The sequence below is a fragment of the Mus caroli genome, chromosome 5 (genome assembly GCF_900094665.2).
Source record: "Mus caroli chromosome 5, CAROLI_EIJ_v1.1, whole genome shotgun sequence".
Lineage (NCBI taxonomy): Eukaryota > Metazoa > Chordata > Mammalia > Rodentia > Muridae > Mus > Mus caroli.
This window is the reverse complement of record NC_034574.1, coordinates 64,479,092-64,495,061: the sequence shown is the minus strand read 5'-3', so window position 1 is coordinate 64,495,061 and position 15,970 is coordinate 64,479,092. Positions and strand designations below refer to the sequence as shown.

Sequence of the window (15,970 nt, the reverse complement as noted above, 5' to 3'; positions counted from 1 at the left end):
CACCAACAATGGAGGAGTGTTCCTCTTTCTCCACATCCTCTCCAGCATGTGTTGTCACCTGAATTTTTAATCTTAGCCATTCTGACTGCTGTGAGGTAGAATCTCAGGGTTGTTTTGATTTGCATTTCCCTGATGATTAAGGATGATGAACATTTTTTCAGGTGCTTCTCTGCCATTTGGTATTCCTCAGATGAGAATTCTTTAAGTAGCCATGTTTCCTTCTCTCTTCTTGTGAGAGTTGGGCATATCCTATTCTGTCAAATCTTTTTCTGATTGCTTATTTTGGCACTCAGATATCACTTTTAAAAATAGTTTTTTTTTTTCTGTAAACTAACTTTACCTTCACTAAAATTGTGTGCTAAGGGCATGTCTGTATGCCAGCTAGAGGGATTAAAGGTGCATGCTAAAACTGAGCCACACCACAACTAGACTCTTTTTTTTCAGTAACTAACACAATCTTGGGGTTCACAGTGTGGTCAAATACCTTGCAACAAAGTAGTGTCTTCAATGAGCCCTGTATTGCTTAAGACAATAAGTTGCATTTTTGGTCCAATCCTTGTGTGTGTGTGTGTGTATTTGTAAAAATTGGATTTTAGTTTCATCTCCCATTGTCTTCCGGTACTTCGCACCCCTGCTTGAAACCCATCTTCTTTCTTGTCTGTTTTTTGTGAGTATCCCATTACATTTAATTAGAAATGGTTGTTTGAGCAGAGGTGGAAGGTTGTTTACCAAAGTAGAGGTAAGCTATTATTGGCTATATCAAGGAAGAAAATGAAATCCTGATAAACCTTTTAAGGAAGGATGGGGCTTCATGGATCCTTTCTCTACTCCTGTTGAAACATTGAAAGTCATAATCTGTCCAAGTCTGGAACAGGTCACTGCAGCTGCTGGGAGAGGTCACAGCTCTGTCAGGTTTGGCTCACATAGTCCCTTCCACTGACTTTACATTCTTTCTAAACTTATTCTGCTATATTCCTTGAGCCTTGGAGGAGATGGTGGAGACACCCCATTTAAACCAAGCATATCAGCATCACTTATTCTCAGCCTTTGGCACGTAGTAGGTTTTATGATGAAGATTGAGCTATAGCACTGTTTTGTAAATATAAACATAAACATAAACATCAATATTTAGAAGGCAGTTTGAGATTATGATCATATTGCAAAACCAAATCTGAGTAAGCTTCTAATCAAATCAGGACGTGGTTAGTGATGAACATAACAGTCACTTGTCTATTGTACTAGAAGACACATCTGACCTAGAAGGTTCTTAGCACACAAGATGCACAAATCAATAAGATGGTCCATTCTCCTAGCAACCTAAGCAGGACCTCCTAGCAGTGTGAAAGTGAAACAAAAGGGAGAAACTTTCTGCTCAGTTCCAGCTTGAATTCCCTACGTCCTATTGCTAGTATGCAGTGTCTTCAGCAACAGGATCTTCATTAAATTCTGTTGTACAGAAATGAACACGTGCAGCAGCCTGTGTTGTTTTGGGGGGAAGTGTGTCTTTTGGAGCCTTTCAGACCAGCAACTCTTAAGGGAGGTAGTCTTATACCTAGCACTGAGAATTTTGTTTAAAATCTCATAGCTTTAGAGAGAAGCACTATCCATCCACATCAAAAATATCCTTCCATTAGCACTGTCCCATTACTTCTTGCCAAATTTTAGAGTAATTATGTCTTTTACTTTCTCTCTAACATCATCAAGTCCGGTTTATGTTGCCCTGCAAGTCCTGGGGAGCAGGGGCTGCCCTGATGTTTGGTTAGCCTTACAGAGGTTGCTTGCATTCTTAAAGAAAACTAACTCTGCTTCTATCAGAAGATATCAAATTCCAGTAGCTCCTCAGTTAAGGGTGTGATTACTTGTCCATCTTCCCTCTATGCTAGGATTTTGGCTGGTTCAGTTTGTGTAGCTCTGTGCATACTGTCACATGCACATGGAAGGCCATATGTACACTTACCTTATTGTGTCTGGAAAACACTTTTTCTGATGTTATCAACCACCTCTGGCTCCTATAAACCCTTCTGTCTCTTCTGTAAAAATTGCTGAACCTTGGAGGGAACATGATCTGAATGACATACTTAGTGCTTACTACTCCATAGTTTCTTTTTATTTTCTGCTTGTGCATTAAAGCCTTTGTTAATTGCCATCTACTGAGAAGAGAGAGCTTTGCTGTTGAGTGCTGAAAGAATCTCTAACCAATGGGTATATCCTTAAGTCATTTAATATAACCATTTAAATTATTTTTCCATTTAGGAAAATAATAGTATTGGATTCTTTTCTTGTGTAGGAGGTACAGAAGTCCTTGTGTTAAAAGATAAGCACTGGGGAACCTAAATGTTAAACACAGTTGTCTGTTCAAAGGGAGGGATGTACAACCTGTTACCTGTGCAGAATGGTAGGAATAGACATGGTAATCTGAGATATCTGTGTGGCCAAGACAATAGATCCTGCTAGACCCTTATTCTGAGTTTGATTTTTCTCAGTCAATATATAGAGCTCATCCTTATGGAAGTTGTTCCACATGTTTTACAAAGACTTTTGATGTTGTTGCATCTTACTTATTAAGCTTCTTTGGTGCTTTGTTTTGGACATAGAATTGAATTAATTATCACCCGGAAGATTTTCACCAAATTGTGCTGTTTTTGTTGTTTGTTTGTTTGTTTGTTTTGTTTTTTTCTGGCTGTTTTTTAAAATTTTTTTATTAGATATTTTCTTTTTATACATTTCAAATGCTATCCTGAAAGTTCCCTATACCCTCCCCCCGCCCTGCTCCCCTACAAACCCACTCCCACTTCTTGGCCCTGGCATTCCCCTGTACTGGGGCATATAAAGTTTGCAATACCAAGGGGCCTCTCATCCCAGTGATGGCCAACTAGGCCATCTTCTGCTACATATGCAGCTAGAGATATGAGCTCTGGAGGTACTGGTTAGTTTATATTGTTGTTCCACCTATAGGGTTGCAGACCCCTTCAGCTCCTTGGGTGCTTTCTCTAGCTTCTCCATTGGGGGCCCTGTGTTCCTTCTTATAGAAGACTGTGAGCATCTACTTCTGTATTTGCCAGGCACAGGCATAGCCTCATACGAGACAGCTATATCAGGGTCCCTTCAGCAAAATCTTTCTGGCATATGCAATAGTTTCTGGGTTTGCTGGCTGATTTTGGGTTGGATCCCCAGGTGGTGTAGTCTCTGGATATCCATCCTTTCATCTTAGCTCCAAACTTTGTCTCTGTAACTCCTTTCTTGGGTATTTTGTTCCCTATTCTATGGAGGAATGAAGTATCCACCCATTGGTCTTCCCTCTTCTTGATTTTCTTGTTTTGCAAATTGTATCTTGGGTGTTCTATGTTTCTGGGCTAATATTCACTTATCAATGAAGATCCAGCAATATCTATCCTGGGCATATACCCAGAAGAAGTTCCAACTGGTAATAAGAACACATGCTCCACTATGTTCATAACAGCCTTACTTACAATAGCCAGAAGCTGGAAAGAACCTAGATGTCCCTAAACAGAAGAATGGATACAGAAAATGTGGTACATTTACACAATGGAGTACTACTCAGGTATTTTATGAAATTCTTGGACAAATGGCTGTATCTGGAGGATATCATCCTGAGTGAGGTAACTCAATCACAAAAGAAGTCATTAGATATGCAAAGCTTCTGTAAGGCAAAAGACATCGTCAATAAGACAAAAAGGCTACAAACAGATTGGGAAAGGATTTTTACCAATCCTAAATCTGATAGGGGACTAATATCCAATATATACAAAGAGCTCAAGAAGCTGGACTCCAGAAATTCAAATAACCCCATTAAAAATGGGGTTCAGAGCTAAACAAAGAATTCTCAACTGAGGACTACCAAATGGCTGAGAAGCACCTGAAAAAAATGTTCAACATCCTTAATCATCAGGGAAATGCATATCAAAACAACCTTGAGATTCTACTTCATACCAGTCAGAATGGCTAAGATAAAAAATTCAGGTGACAGCAGATGCTGGCAAGGATGTTGAGAAAGTGAACTCTCCTCCACTGCTGGTCAGATTGCAAGCTTGTACAACCACTCTGGAAGTCAGTCTGGAGGTTCCTCATACAATTGGACATAATTGTGCTGTTCTTAAATGTACCTAAAATAAGTAACTCAGTAAGATTTCCTAAGTTTGAACCAACATTGGCTACTTAGCTGTTTTGAACTATCTTCCTTTTTATCTCCTGTGGATCATTACTGTGCTGGCTGAGGAGGTTGCAGAGATGCCCCCTACCCTGCACTCTAGGGCCTATGACCGATCTCATCATAGATTTTGGTTCCTTTGTATCTGACCCATCTTATGAGATGCAGCTTAGATCTAATCAGAAAATGGTTTGTTACTCCTGTGACATCCATACAACTGTACCAGTGGGAATATCTCCCCAGGCCACTGTTGGTGGAACTTGCAGGTTCCAGAGCTGAGTGATACTGAGGCTTGTTTTGCTCCTCTAGAAGTATGTTTAGTACCTTGAAGCACCAAGAGTTCTAGTGAATAGTAATGAACTGTAGCCACCTGTGGCCACATGAATTGGGTTCCTGAGTGGAAGGCTGGAGCAGTAAGGGAGGAAATGGCAAGAGAAGAAATGAGACTAAGACAGATTTCTGATCAAGGCCCAATGTTTACTAAGAGTCTGTACTCTTAGTACAAGGGGGAATGCCCATCTCCCACCATGCCAGGCTTCTTGATGCTTTGCTGCCAAGTTGTTAGCACTTAGTCTGCTAGAGCTGTTAGCATCTCAGGAATATCTCAGGAAGACAAGTTCTGCCTCTCAGTGGGTAGCTTCTTGGAGAAGAGCAGAGCAGGTGACAGAACAATAGACAGAAGACTCCACCCTAGGTGGTCTCATTCACAGTGGCAGAATAGGTCTGAGTGAGCCTGCTCAAGGCTGGGGGAGGCTACAATGAAGCCCTCCACCCTGCCACCAAACAAAAAATCAGTAGTCTTGACATAAAGAAATAATAAACATATTAAAATAAATTGAACGTAACAGAATGTGGAAGATCTTCCATGCTCAACAAATGATAAAAATAACTACTGTGAAAAATAGCCATTTTACCAAATACGATCTGCATACTCAGTAGGATTCCTATCAAAATTATACTCATTTCTTCAAAGATATTGAAAAATAACTTATATTTTACTTAACACACACACACACAAAGGATAGGCAAAACAGTAATGATAAATAAAAATTAATGGAGGTGTCTGCATCCCCGATTTTCAGGTATACTACAGTGCCATGTTTATAAAGACATCATGCTATTGGTATAAATACAGACCCACTATGCCTTCAGCATCCCCATCCTTCAGTTGACATGGATTCTGTATCTGGCTTCTCTCAGTAAAGCATACGTTTGAGATCTGGGCATAAGTAATGACTTTATGAGGAAGATTCCAGGTACTCAGGAAATATGGCTTGGAATTGACTGAACTATACCAAACTTCAAAAGCTTTGTACTTCAAAGGTAACAACAAAATGGAAGAACAGCTTTCCTAGCTATTTTTCTGACAGAAATATTACCTGTAGCAAACTACGTATTAAAGATCATTAAAAATGGTCTGTGGAGATGAACTAAATAGATTTTTCAAAGGAAGAAACAGTCACTAATAAACAGTGTTCATCATCTTCAGGCGTCAGGCAAATGTTGGTGCCAACTATCACTAGCCTTGCTTTATGTGTGTGTTTCTTTTTAAATACACACAAACACATGGTTTTGTAAAAAACAAAAAACAAAAAAAAAACATCGAAGTCACAGACAATAATATGGCACATTCCTGAATACAACTTACAGCTTTTTTCCATGAAGCAAACATCAGCACTCTGTATTTAGGAACACTAAATGAATTTCAATACAATATTTAAAGGCAATGTAGACAGTATTATCATTAACAAAAAGCACAAAAATACATACAGGTTCGCCAATATATAGACCACCCAAAGTATGAGAATGCATAAGGAAGACAGAGAAATTACTTTGCACTGGGTTTGATGACTGGGAGTTTTCACTGTTCTGTTCTTAGATCATAGCATTGCTCTACAGTATATTGAATAACTGAAAAATGCCTAAAGAATTGATTTAGGGGTTACAAATAAATTTTACTGAGTAAATTCATAAGTTCAATAACAAATTATGAAAATGAAGTATATATGCATATGTGCATATGTGTACATGTATATTATAGCTGTGGTCTTGAATATCTCAGGGATAATGATTATATCCAGCATTGATCATGGTCTCTCAAAAGTATTACTCAGTCAGAATAAAAATTAATCTTCAGTCAAGTGGCCAGTTCCCAAGTTAGTATAACAAAAGTATGGATGTTTTCTTCAGTATCTTGTAGTGTAAGAAGTAAGAAAATATAGGATTGAAAAGACAGTTGTCATAATAGCATAGGAGACAACCGGAAAATCATTTAATGACCAAAGTTGGAACTAATCCAGCAATAAAACAAGCAATAAATTTGATGCTAGCACAGAGACGAAAATAAAATAACTTTGAGTCATCCCTGCTATTAATAATTTATTTAAAAAGAGAGAAATGGTGGTTCATTTAATAAATTAGAAAAATATAGGGAATTGTGATAATACCACTTTAACATGTGGCAGGCAATCTCCCCTGTGTTTTATGTCTAGTGGGAAACAGTAAGAACAGAATATGTATGAACTAAGTCTTCGCACTATACCTATTAATTACATCAATTTTGGAAAATTCTGATACCAGCTTAATCAAACAATAAAGACATATATCATTGGAAGCCATACATATTAATATATCATTAACCTCTTGGTGTAATCTACTGAGAAATTTACAACAGTTTCTTTTGTGATATTCTCACTAAAAGGTGTTACTTTATTCTAATTTAAAATAGCTCTAGTTAAAATTACTGCATATGTTCTACAGAAAAACTAGTCAGTACTTGTACAAAATATGACCTCTGGCAAGACATGGTAGACATGCCTATAACTCCAGAATTCAGGAGGCCAAGAAGGGAGGGTGATGAACTGGAGACCAGCCTGGGCTGCATGAGGAGACCCTGTCTCAAGAAACAAACCAAAAATAAAAGCAAAGTGAAGACCCAGAGACTTGGAGATCAGAGGATGCTAAGGAGAAGTAGCAGATAAATATAACATGGGTCCTGGGAAGGATCTTAGGATGAGAGACCATTTATAGAGAAATGGATAAATATCAAATAAAAACCATTTTATTTAATAATATTAGATTACTATTAAGATCTTGCACTTTATATTACATGTTAATGGTAGAAGAAATTAATGAGAGAATATTCTTTGCAGCTTTTCCTCCCATGTCAGAATGTGTTTCAAATTTAGGAGCTAAAAATGCCATTAAAATTAATTGAGGTAATGAACGGGGAACAAAGCAAATAGGGAGGAACTGATTGACTCCTCAGGCCTCAAGCACTGGAGACCTACGCTAGAACTCCTGTTGCAAAGGACAGATTTGTATTACTGCTACATGGAAATGCTTTATAAAGAATGTTTATCAAGTATGAATACTCATAATTATACACATATTGAAGAAGTAGGAGAAAGGTTTATACTAGGTTTATACTTTTAAAACAGTGACTTAAATACCTCTCTGTTTTTTTTATCTAACTTGTGCCTTTATGTAACTGCTCACTAAATCTTCATTGAATGAGTGGAAGAAAAAAACGTTTTCAAAGCACTCTAGGAAAATAGGATCTAACCATAGATGAATCTAGATAAAAGGCCAAATACTAATCACTTTAGGGCATAGCAGTCTTTGTTTGTGTGATGGTACTTTATAAATAGTGTAAGTTTGTACATAGATTTTCAGTGTTACAAAAAGCAGCAGGGAGCTGCTTTCACTGAACAGGACCTAGTTAGCTCAGGAATTTGAAAATAATACTTCTTCATTAGAGGAACTTGTATTGATCTCTTTTTTTTGTTTTATGAAAAAAAATAAATTAAAAGGCAACCTAAGCATGTTGTACAACAATGAAAAGTTTAAAAATAGGTTATGGTAGCTACTTAGTAATTAAAATGAGCCAAAAGTGATTCTGTGTTGTTAGCCAGTTTTGAAATACCAACTTTCAAAGACTTATAAACAGTGAAGTATCACAACTTTGTCACTAATTGGGTCTTCTAAGGCTTTGAGTAAGACTGAATGTCATTTACTTTAGCAGTTAACAACTGACTAGATTACAAAGCCCCATTACTTCCCACAACTTTGCCAAGATACATTGTCGTTGGTAAGATTCAGCCGCAAAGCTTTCGGTTGAAGAACTAGGATTCTTAGTGCGGGAGAGCCTACAGCAGAAAGAAAGCAAACACCTCCTGGCATGTGCCAGTCCCTGTGGGGCATCGCCTCCTCTTACCAGTTGGCTTAGGAAGTGGGCAGCAGAACCTTACAGACAGAAGGAAGTGGTCAGACCTTCTTCCTTCCTTTCTTTCTTTCTTTCTTTCTTTCTTTCTTTCTTTCTTTCTTTCTTTTTTTTTGATTATATTTTTATTAGGTATTTATTTCATTTACATTTCCAATGCTATCCCCAAAGTCCCACCCACCCCCTCCCACTTCTTGGCCCTGGCGTTCCCCTGTACTGGGGCATATCAGGTTTGCAAGACCAATGGGCCTCTCTTTCCACTGATGGCCGACTAGTACATAATAGTACTAATTCTAATACATAAGCAGCTAGAGATACAAGTTCTGGAGGGTACTAGTTAGTTCATATTGTTGTTCCACCTATAGGGTTGCAGATCCCTTTAGCTCCTTGGGTACTTTCTCTAGCTCCTCCATTGGGGGCCCTGTAATCCATCCAATAGCTGACTGTGAGCATCCACTTCTCTGTTTGCTAGGACATGGCATAGTCTCACAAGAGACAGCTATATNTGGGTCCTTTCAGCAAAATCTTGCTAGTGTATGCAATGGTGTCAGCGTTTAGAAGCTGCTCCATTGTTGGTGGGATTGCAAGCTTGTACAACCACTCTGGAAATCAGTCTGGCGGTTCCTCAGAAAATTGGACATAGTACTACCGGAGGATCCAGCAATACCTCTCCTGGGCATATATCCAGAAGATGTCCCAACCGGTAAAAAGGACACATGCTCCACTATGTTCATAGCAGCCCTATTTATAATAGCCAGAAGCTGGAAAGAACCCAGATGTCCCTCAACAGAGGAATGGATACAGAAATTATGGTACATTTACACAATGGAGTACTACTCAGCTATTAAAAAGAATGAATTTATGAAATTCCTAGCCAAATGGATGGACCTGGAGGGCATCATCTTGAGTGAAGTAACACAATCACAAAAGAACTCACACAATATGTATTCATTGATAAGTGGATATTAGCCCAAAACTTAGGATACCCAAGATATAAGATACAATTTGNTAAACGCATGAANCTCAAGAAGAATNAAGACCAAAGTGTGGACACTGTGCACCTTCTTAGAATTGGGAACAAAACACCCAGGGAAGGAGTTACAGAGACAAAGTTCGTAGCTGTGATGAAAGGATGGACCGTTTAGAGACTGCCACATCCAGGGATCCATCTTGTGGACGTTGTACATCGTGGTGCGCACTAGGCTCCGCACCACGATGTACAACGTCCACAAGCAGTGAATCTCAAGAAGAATAAAGACCAAAGTGTGGACACTGTGCACCTTCTTAGAATTGGGAACAAAACACCCAGGGAAGGAGTTACAGAGACAAAGTTCGTAGCTGTGATGAAAGGATGGACCATTTAGAGACTGCCGTATCCAGGGATCCATCCCATAAGCAGCTTCTTTGCCTTTTCTTGTTTCGCATTTTCTTTGCTTTACATATCTCCCTGGCCTCTAAACTTTGCAGCTGCCTAGGGTTTATGTTACTTTCTACTGGTGCATAACAAATTACCATAAACTTGGCGTTTTAAGATAACACCCATTTTATAATCTCAGTTTTTATGGAGCAGAAGTCTAGTCGTAACTCAGCTGAATCCTCGCTTATGACCACACTCAGGCTGTCATCTTCAACTGGGATGTTACCTGGAGAGCTGAGATTTATTTCCACACTTGCTTGGATTGTTGGAAGAATTTATTTCCTTAGGGCCATGGGAGGAGCTTGTTCTTTGGAATCTGGTGACTTTGCAAATGGGCAGCTAGAAGCTGTCCTTAGTTCTTATTTATTCTGGTTCCCTGATGTATATTTGCCTTGGAGAAATTGTTTAAAGCTATAGTAATAAGGAAATAATGTAATTATAATGGTAATTTGGAGAATTATGTCACTACTCTCATTTTATGGGTTATAAACAAGTTAGAAGGTTTGCCTTCACTCCAGGAGATAGGAGTCATAGTGGGGTGTGAACACCAGAGTTTGAAGAAAGTGGGCCACTCTGAAGCCTACACAGTCTGTGGATAGGTCTCTGCTTTATCCTTCTCTCTTGCCTCTCATTCATGGATCTCATGTGTTTAAAATTATGCCTGCTAAACAACTTATATTTCACAAACTCACTGCAGCAAATCAGTTTCTCTAATCACCTGATTTTTTTTGTACCACTATTTCCGGCTGTCCTTGTAGTTGTTCAGATTAAAGACGTGTATCATCCCATACTCTGTGTTTTTTTACAAGTCATATCTACATATGGGACATTATGGGACTGAGAAACACTTTACAAGTCCTGTCCCTAGAACCATAGGCAGACAGTCATGACATGATGTCTTGCCCTGTACTTTGCTTACATTTCATGTTTGAGTCATTTCATAAAATTTATGTTTCTTGGGTGTCCATTGTGTGCAAATATTGCTTTTAATGGAGTACTATTGTGACCCTTTGTGGGTAGCATAGCCTACTTCCCTGTTGTTATTTTCAGTTTCTCTGAAAACTCACATTGATTTTTCTTCTGTGCTTTTAGGCAGCTGAGTCAGAACTTCTGAGGAGAGCGTCTCGACTGACGTTGCAGGTAATGAGAACATCTCTAGATTAGGATTCTATCCCGAGCTTTTCTCCCCGCTGGCAAGAACACACTCAGGACAACCGGAATCTTCTGTGGCAAAGCTTTATTGCTTACTTCTCAGGAAGATCCCGACCCCAGAAAATGGAGTCCCTTATATAGCACTCAGCCATGACGTTTCAGCACCTGATGTGGCGTGACAGCTCTTGATTCGTTGCTCGCTCATCACACCACTATTACACCCCGAGAATGGGCAGTGACTAGGAGCGAGTTCACTCTCGCACTTGCGCACAAGGCTTGTTTACTAGTTTGTCACAGAGGAGGCCAGCGTCATCTTATAATGGTGATTGCTTGCGGCACGCGCACAGCTCTCCACAGCGATTGCAGCGGCACGCTGCACGGCTTTCCACAGGATTCCATTGCAATATCCTGTTTTGAATAACATTTAGAATAGTGTATCTGCCACATGGCAGTAGTTGTAGCTACCACTTGGTAATACTGAGGTAGGACGAACATAAATTTAAGGTCCGTCTAGGCTACTGTGTAAATTCCAGGTGTTAATTCAAGTCTGCTAGACCTGCTTACAGAACTTTTTTTTAAAAACACTTTTCTTAAATTTTATTTCTAGTACTCATGTGTCCTTCCAGTACTTGAGAGTTAGGAAGGTCAGGACTTCAATGCCATCGTTGGCCACAAAGCAAAATTGAGGCAAGCCTTTACATTATGAGACTGTATCTACCAAACCAAAACAACAACCAAAAAATTGTAGCACTCTAACAGAAAGTAAGAATATTACAAAGAATACAAGTAAACAAGAAAGTGTTAAGCACAGATGTGTTGTCAGATATTTGGTCAGATATTTGGTCACATTGTGAACCCCAAGATTTTGTACTGGACAAACCTTGTTGTGGTGTGGCTCAGTCTTAGCACACAACTTTCATCCAAGAGCTTTCTGTTATTGCTTACATGAGGGTGAAGCACAGTTAGTTGTACAGTGCTTTCTTCATATGAACACACACTCACACAAAACACACGCACACACACCCTCTGTTTCTGTCACACACTCACTGAACACATCAAATCATACTTCCTTTTTAAGGTGGGGGGCTGGAAGGAATTAAAAGGACCTCTGATAGGGAGGCTTATTTTTAAATTTACGTTAGTGATTACATTTTAAATGTCTGTGCTCATCAACACACGTTATATCTTTATGTTAATGGTAATCAGTCTAACTACAGGGAGAATAAGAGGTTGATGTGAGTTAAGTTGACACAAGGTTTCCAAAATAAACATTTCCTAGTGGAGAAAATGCTTTCCTTGATAGACTAACTTCCCAGTGTTAACAGTAGGCTGCAGAAGAAAATCTGTATGCTGTCAGTGAGCACATACAAGAGAGAAACACTTAAAAATAGTTATACAAAAGTTAAAAAATAACAACCAAAAAACCAAATAACAAAAACAAATAAACAAAAAAACCCTTTCTTTTCAGCCAGCCAAGACCACCAAGTAGTATAAAATGTCATCCATCATTTCAGTGTTAAGAGCGCCCCCTGGTGTGACCATATAATCATGGTTCTGTGGAATTTATGTGGCTTTTAGAATCTCCTTGTGCTATAAGATAGTGATGGGTTTTCTTTTCCTGCTAGCTTGGCCAGCATGTACATGGTGTATAATTTTCCACAGATGTGCAGTCACACATTTTTCTGGTGCAGATCCCTGCTCAGATCTAGGATCAGTTTGAAAGCAGAATACGAGAATATGTGATTTCTAAAGTTCTTTATCTCATATTAACATGCCATTCAATGTGCAATTATGCATACTGATATTAATTATTAAGGCACAACTTTGGGTGGGGAATAACCTTGTTATGGGAAATTTCTGTTAACAATTCCGTCTTGGTAAATTTGTGGGCATCTTACTAGTTAAACAAGAGAACTCAATTATGTTTATCTTTTAAGAAATTTACCATGTGAAAAAGACACACATATTGAGACTTTCTTAGGAACCTGCTGTTTCTCTGCAGCTGCTGAATGGGAAGTATAAATACCCTTCATTCTGTACCATGTCCAGGGATCTTAGCTTTCCCCTGCCACCCGTTAAGAATGTCATACCAAATATCTCAGTCCAGACCAGCAGAGTACTTATTTCTAACTGCTGGTTTCCTTGTATTGCTTTTATACTCTTAAAAGGAATTGCGTTGTGCTTGTGAGGTTATAGTGCATATATTATACTAAAATACACATGCAGAGATGTTTACAGAGGTATTTACTTTCTCCTATTTTCTCCTTCTATGCTAGAAGTTATTGACAGTGTAAATCATTTCTTATAGGCTTTGTGTCTTCAGGGTGATAATTGCAGGGCTACCAAATAAGGATATATTTGTTTTTGTCTTTTGTAGATTCCCTTCTCATGTAATTTTGAAGCTATTAGCAAGATAGGTACTTACATTAGCCCCTGATTTGTTGAATAACCCTTTGAGTCCTGGTTTTTATATTTATGGGCAGGCCACTGACTCACAGGCTTAATCTCATCTTTTAGGAAAGAATCCAGGATGCACTGTTCTGGACATTGATAAAATACAGTGATAGTTTAGGTTCACACTGTGTCATATTTAGTCAGACTGAGCATTTCTTAATACAGCATATCTCTGAAGTAGATACTATTATCGAACTCCTGAGTGGAGAAGTCAAGATATCCTGATCAACTACAACTATTCCTAACATGTATTCAACCACAATACTGTATCATTATTAATTTGATTGCAAATAACATTCATAACTCTATCTATTGATGTTATTTTCCTTAAGGACTAGTAATTCCATAGTACATAAACATAGATGGAACCAGGAGTTTGGAAAGACTAGAGATGCATGCATTTATAGAGAATACAGAGTTAGTTTGGGAACTTAGTCTTAAAGAAAGCTTTCTCAAACCAGGGGTGACCTCAAGGGATGGACTGTTAAAGATAATAGAAATACGGGATCTAAGACATGCATATTTTAAACTGCTGTTGCTTCTTTCTTCCCCAGCATATCTTTTTAGCTTTCTCTGGCCTTGGGATGTAAATGCAGTTGTTTGCATGCTGCCATTTCCCTTATGTAATCCTGTATTTGCATTGTCTGTGTGAAGCCCCCATCATGTTTCTTATGGGTTTTTAAAAAACATGTTTTACTAATCAGATTTTGCTCTTTCATTCCTGTTGTATTCAAAATGATAAGTTTGTTGTTTCATTAATAGTAGTTTTGAAGGTTACTAAGTAGCTCACCATGGAAACTCAATGTGAAGAAGCCTGTTCTTTGCTTAACAGACTCTAGTGCTGCTTATTTTCCCCTTTGTCCTCTCGAGTTGCTCTAGGAAGTGGCTTCTTGATGAAAGCACAAAAGCACGTTGTTGGTTGTTTTGGTGCTCTGGACAGTCTTGTAATTTGATATCATTTCTATTTGATATTTGTCACTTGCTTTTTGTTTCTTGTGTCTGTGTGTTCATATTTAAAAACAAAACCAAACAGTAACAATAGTAAGCATTGCCCATGCCATGATCCAGTTACTGTATTTAGGGGCATATTTCCAAAGGACTAAAATATACACAACAAAAAGATCCCTGCATCTCCAAGTTTATTGTGACACTCTTCGCAATAGGTGAGTTGGGGAGGGCACACAAGTGCACATTTAGATAATCAGTAATGCAAAGGCAGTGTGTGTGAATCATGGGCCTCTCTGTGTCAGGCTGCCGATTCTTTTTGTACTTGAGCTGTTTCAGGGCCTGACATGATGAAGAGTGTCCCATAGCTATGCCTGTATCATTAGAGTAAGATATGTCTTTACCCGACATGCACCAAGCTTATGAAAACCAGTTTAACTCTCATGTTGAGTCAATGAGTGAATGAAAAAGACAGGAGCTACTTGAAACTTCTATCCTCATTTCTGCCCCGCAGCTGTGTGGACTCCCTTTGTTCCCTGCTCAAGAGCACCTGGTTAATAAGCTTTTTAATTTTGAACTTGTTTAATATCTATGAAATTGGTCTTTGCATTTCCAAATCCTCTGGTACTGTTTGAGCTTACACCCCTGTGCTAGGCAATTGGAACAGAGTACCTTCATTGTATTCCCCATCTCTAGCTTTCCCCCTTAGCAATAAATTGTACCCACTGGTGCTAGGCTGATTTTCCCTAAAGTATGTGATTAATAACCATTCGAAATGAGTCAGTGTGTTTTGTCTTTGTTCTTGCTTATTTTGCTTCCTGCTTATCTCACTACCATTATCTTTCCTCTTGAACTTTGTGTTGCCTCTCACTGAAACCTTCCCAAAGCTCAGAATGTTTCCCTGCTTGCCCTCCTGTGCCTTCCTGGAGCAGATGGCCTTCTCTACAACTTTGGTTTGCATCTGGTTTATATTTGGTGAGGCCTTTTCATCTTCTTCACCTTTTCCTTCTAGGACACTTTCCCAGACTGAAGTTCCCGCAGCAACACATCCCCCGGCTTAGGGCCTCTTCAGTGGTCAGCTCTAAGACTTTTTATTTTCGTCTGTGATTTCAGTTTACAGAGTGAGCTGTCTAGTTTTATCTCAATTTGACAGAAGCCAGAGTCACTGGGCACAAGGAAACCTCAGATGAAAAGGTGTTTCCATAACACTGGGCTGTAGGCAAACTTGTAGGACATTTTCTTAAGTATTTATTGATATGGGAGGGGCCTGGCCCATTATGGATGGGGCCATCACTGGTTAGGCGGTCCTTAGTTCTATTAGGATACCAGACTGAACAAGCCATAAGGTGCAAGCCAGCAAGTAGCAACCTTCCATGATTTCTGCATCAGTTCCTGTCTCCAGGTTCCTGTCCTGTTTGAATTCCTGTCTTGACATCCTTTAATGCCTTTAATGATGAACATGAATATGGAAGTCACATAAGCCCCTTCCTCCCTAATTTACTCTTTGGTCATGGTGTTTTATCACAGCAACAGTAAAGGTAACTAGGATAGAAACTGGTAGCACAATAGTGGTTGTATTTCTATGAGAGACCTGATGATTTCTTTTGGGTAG

The 15,970-nt window shown here is 38.9% G+C and overlaps 1 protein-coding gene across 1 annotated transcript in view; it reads left to right on the top strand.

Annotated features, from left to right (window-relative positions):
• Positions 1 to 15,970, top strand: part of LOC110295372 (cytochrome c oxidase subunit 7B2, mitochondrial) — a 101,986-nt gene that overhangs the window by 27,713 nt on the left and 58,303 nt on the right. Inside the window, exon 2 of the mRNA XM_021163886.1 lies at positions 10,900 to 10,947. The gene's annotated coding sequence lies outside the window, so the exon portion shown is untranslated. The remainder of the gene's footprint in view (positions 1 to 10,899; positions 10,948 to 15,970) is intronic.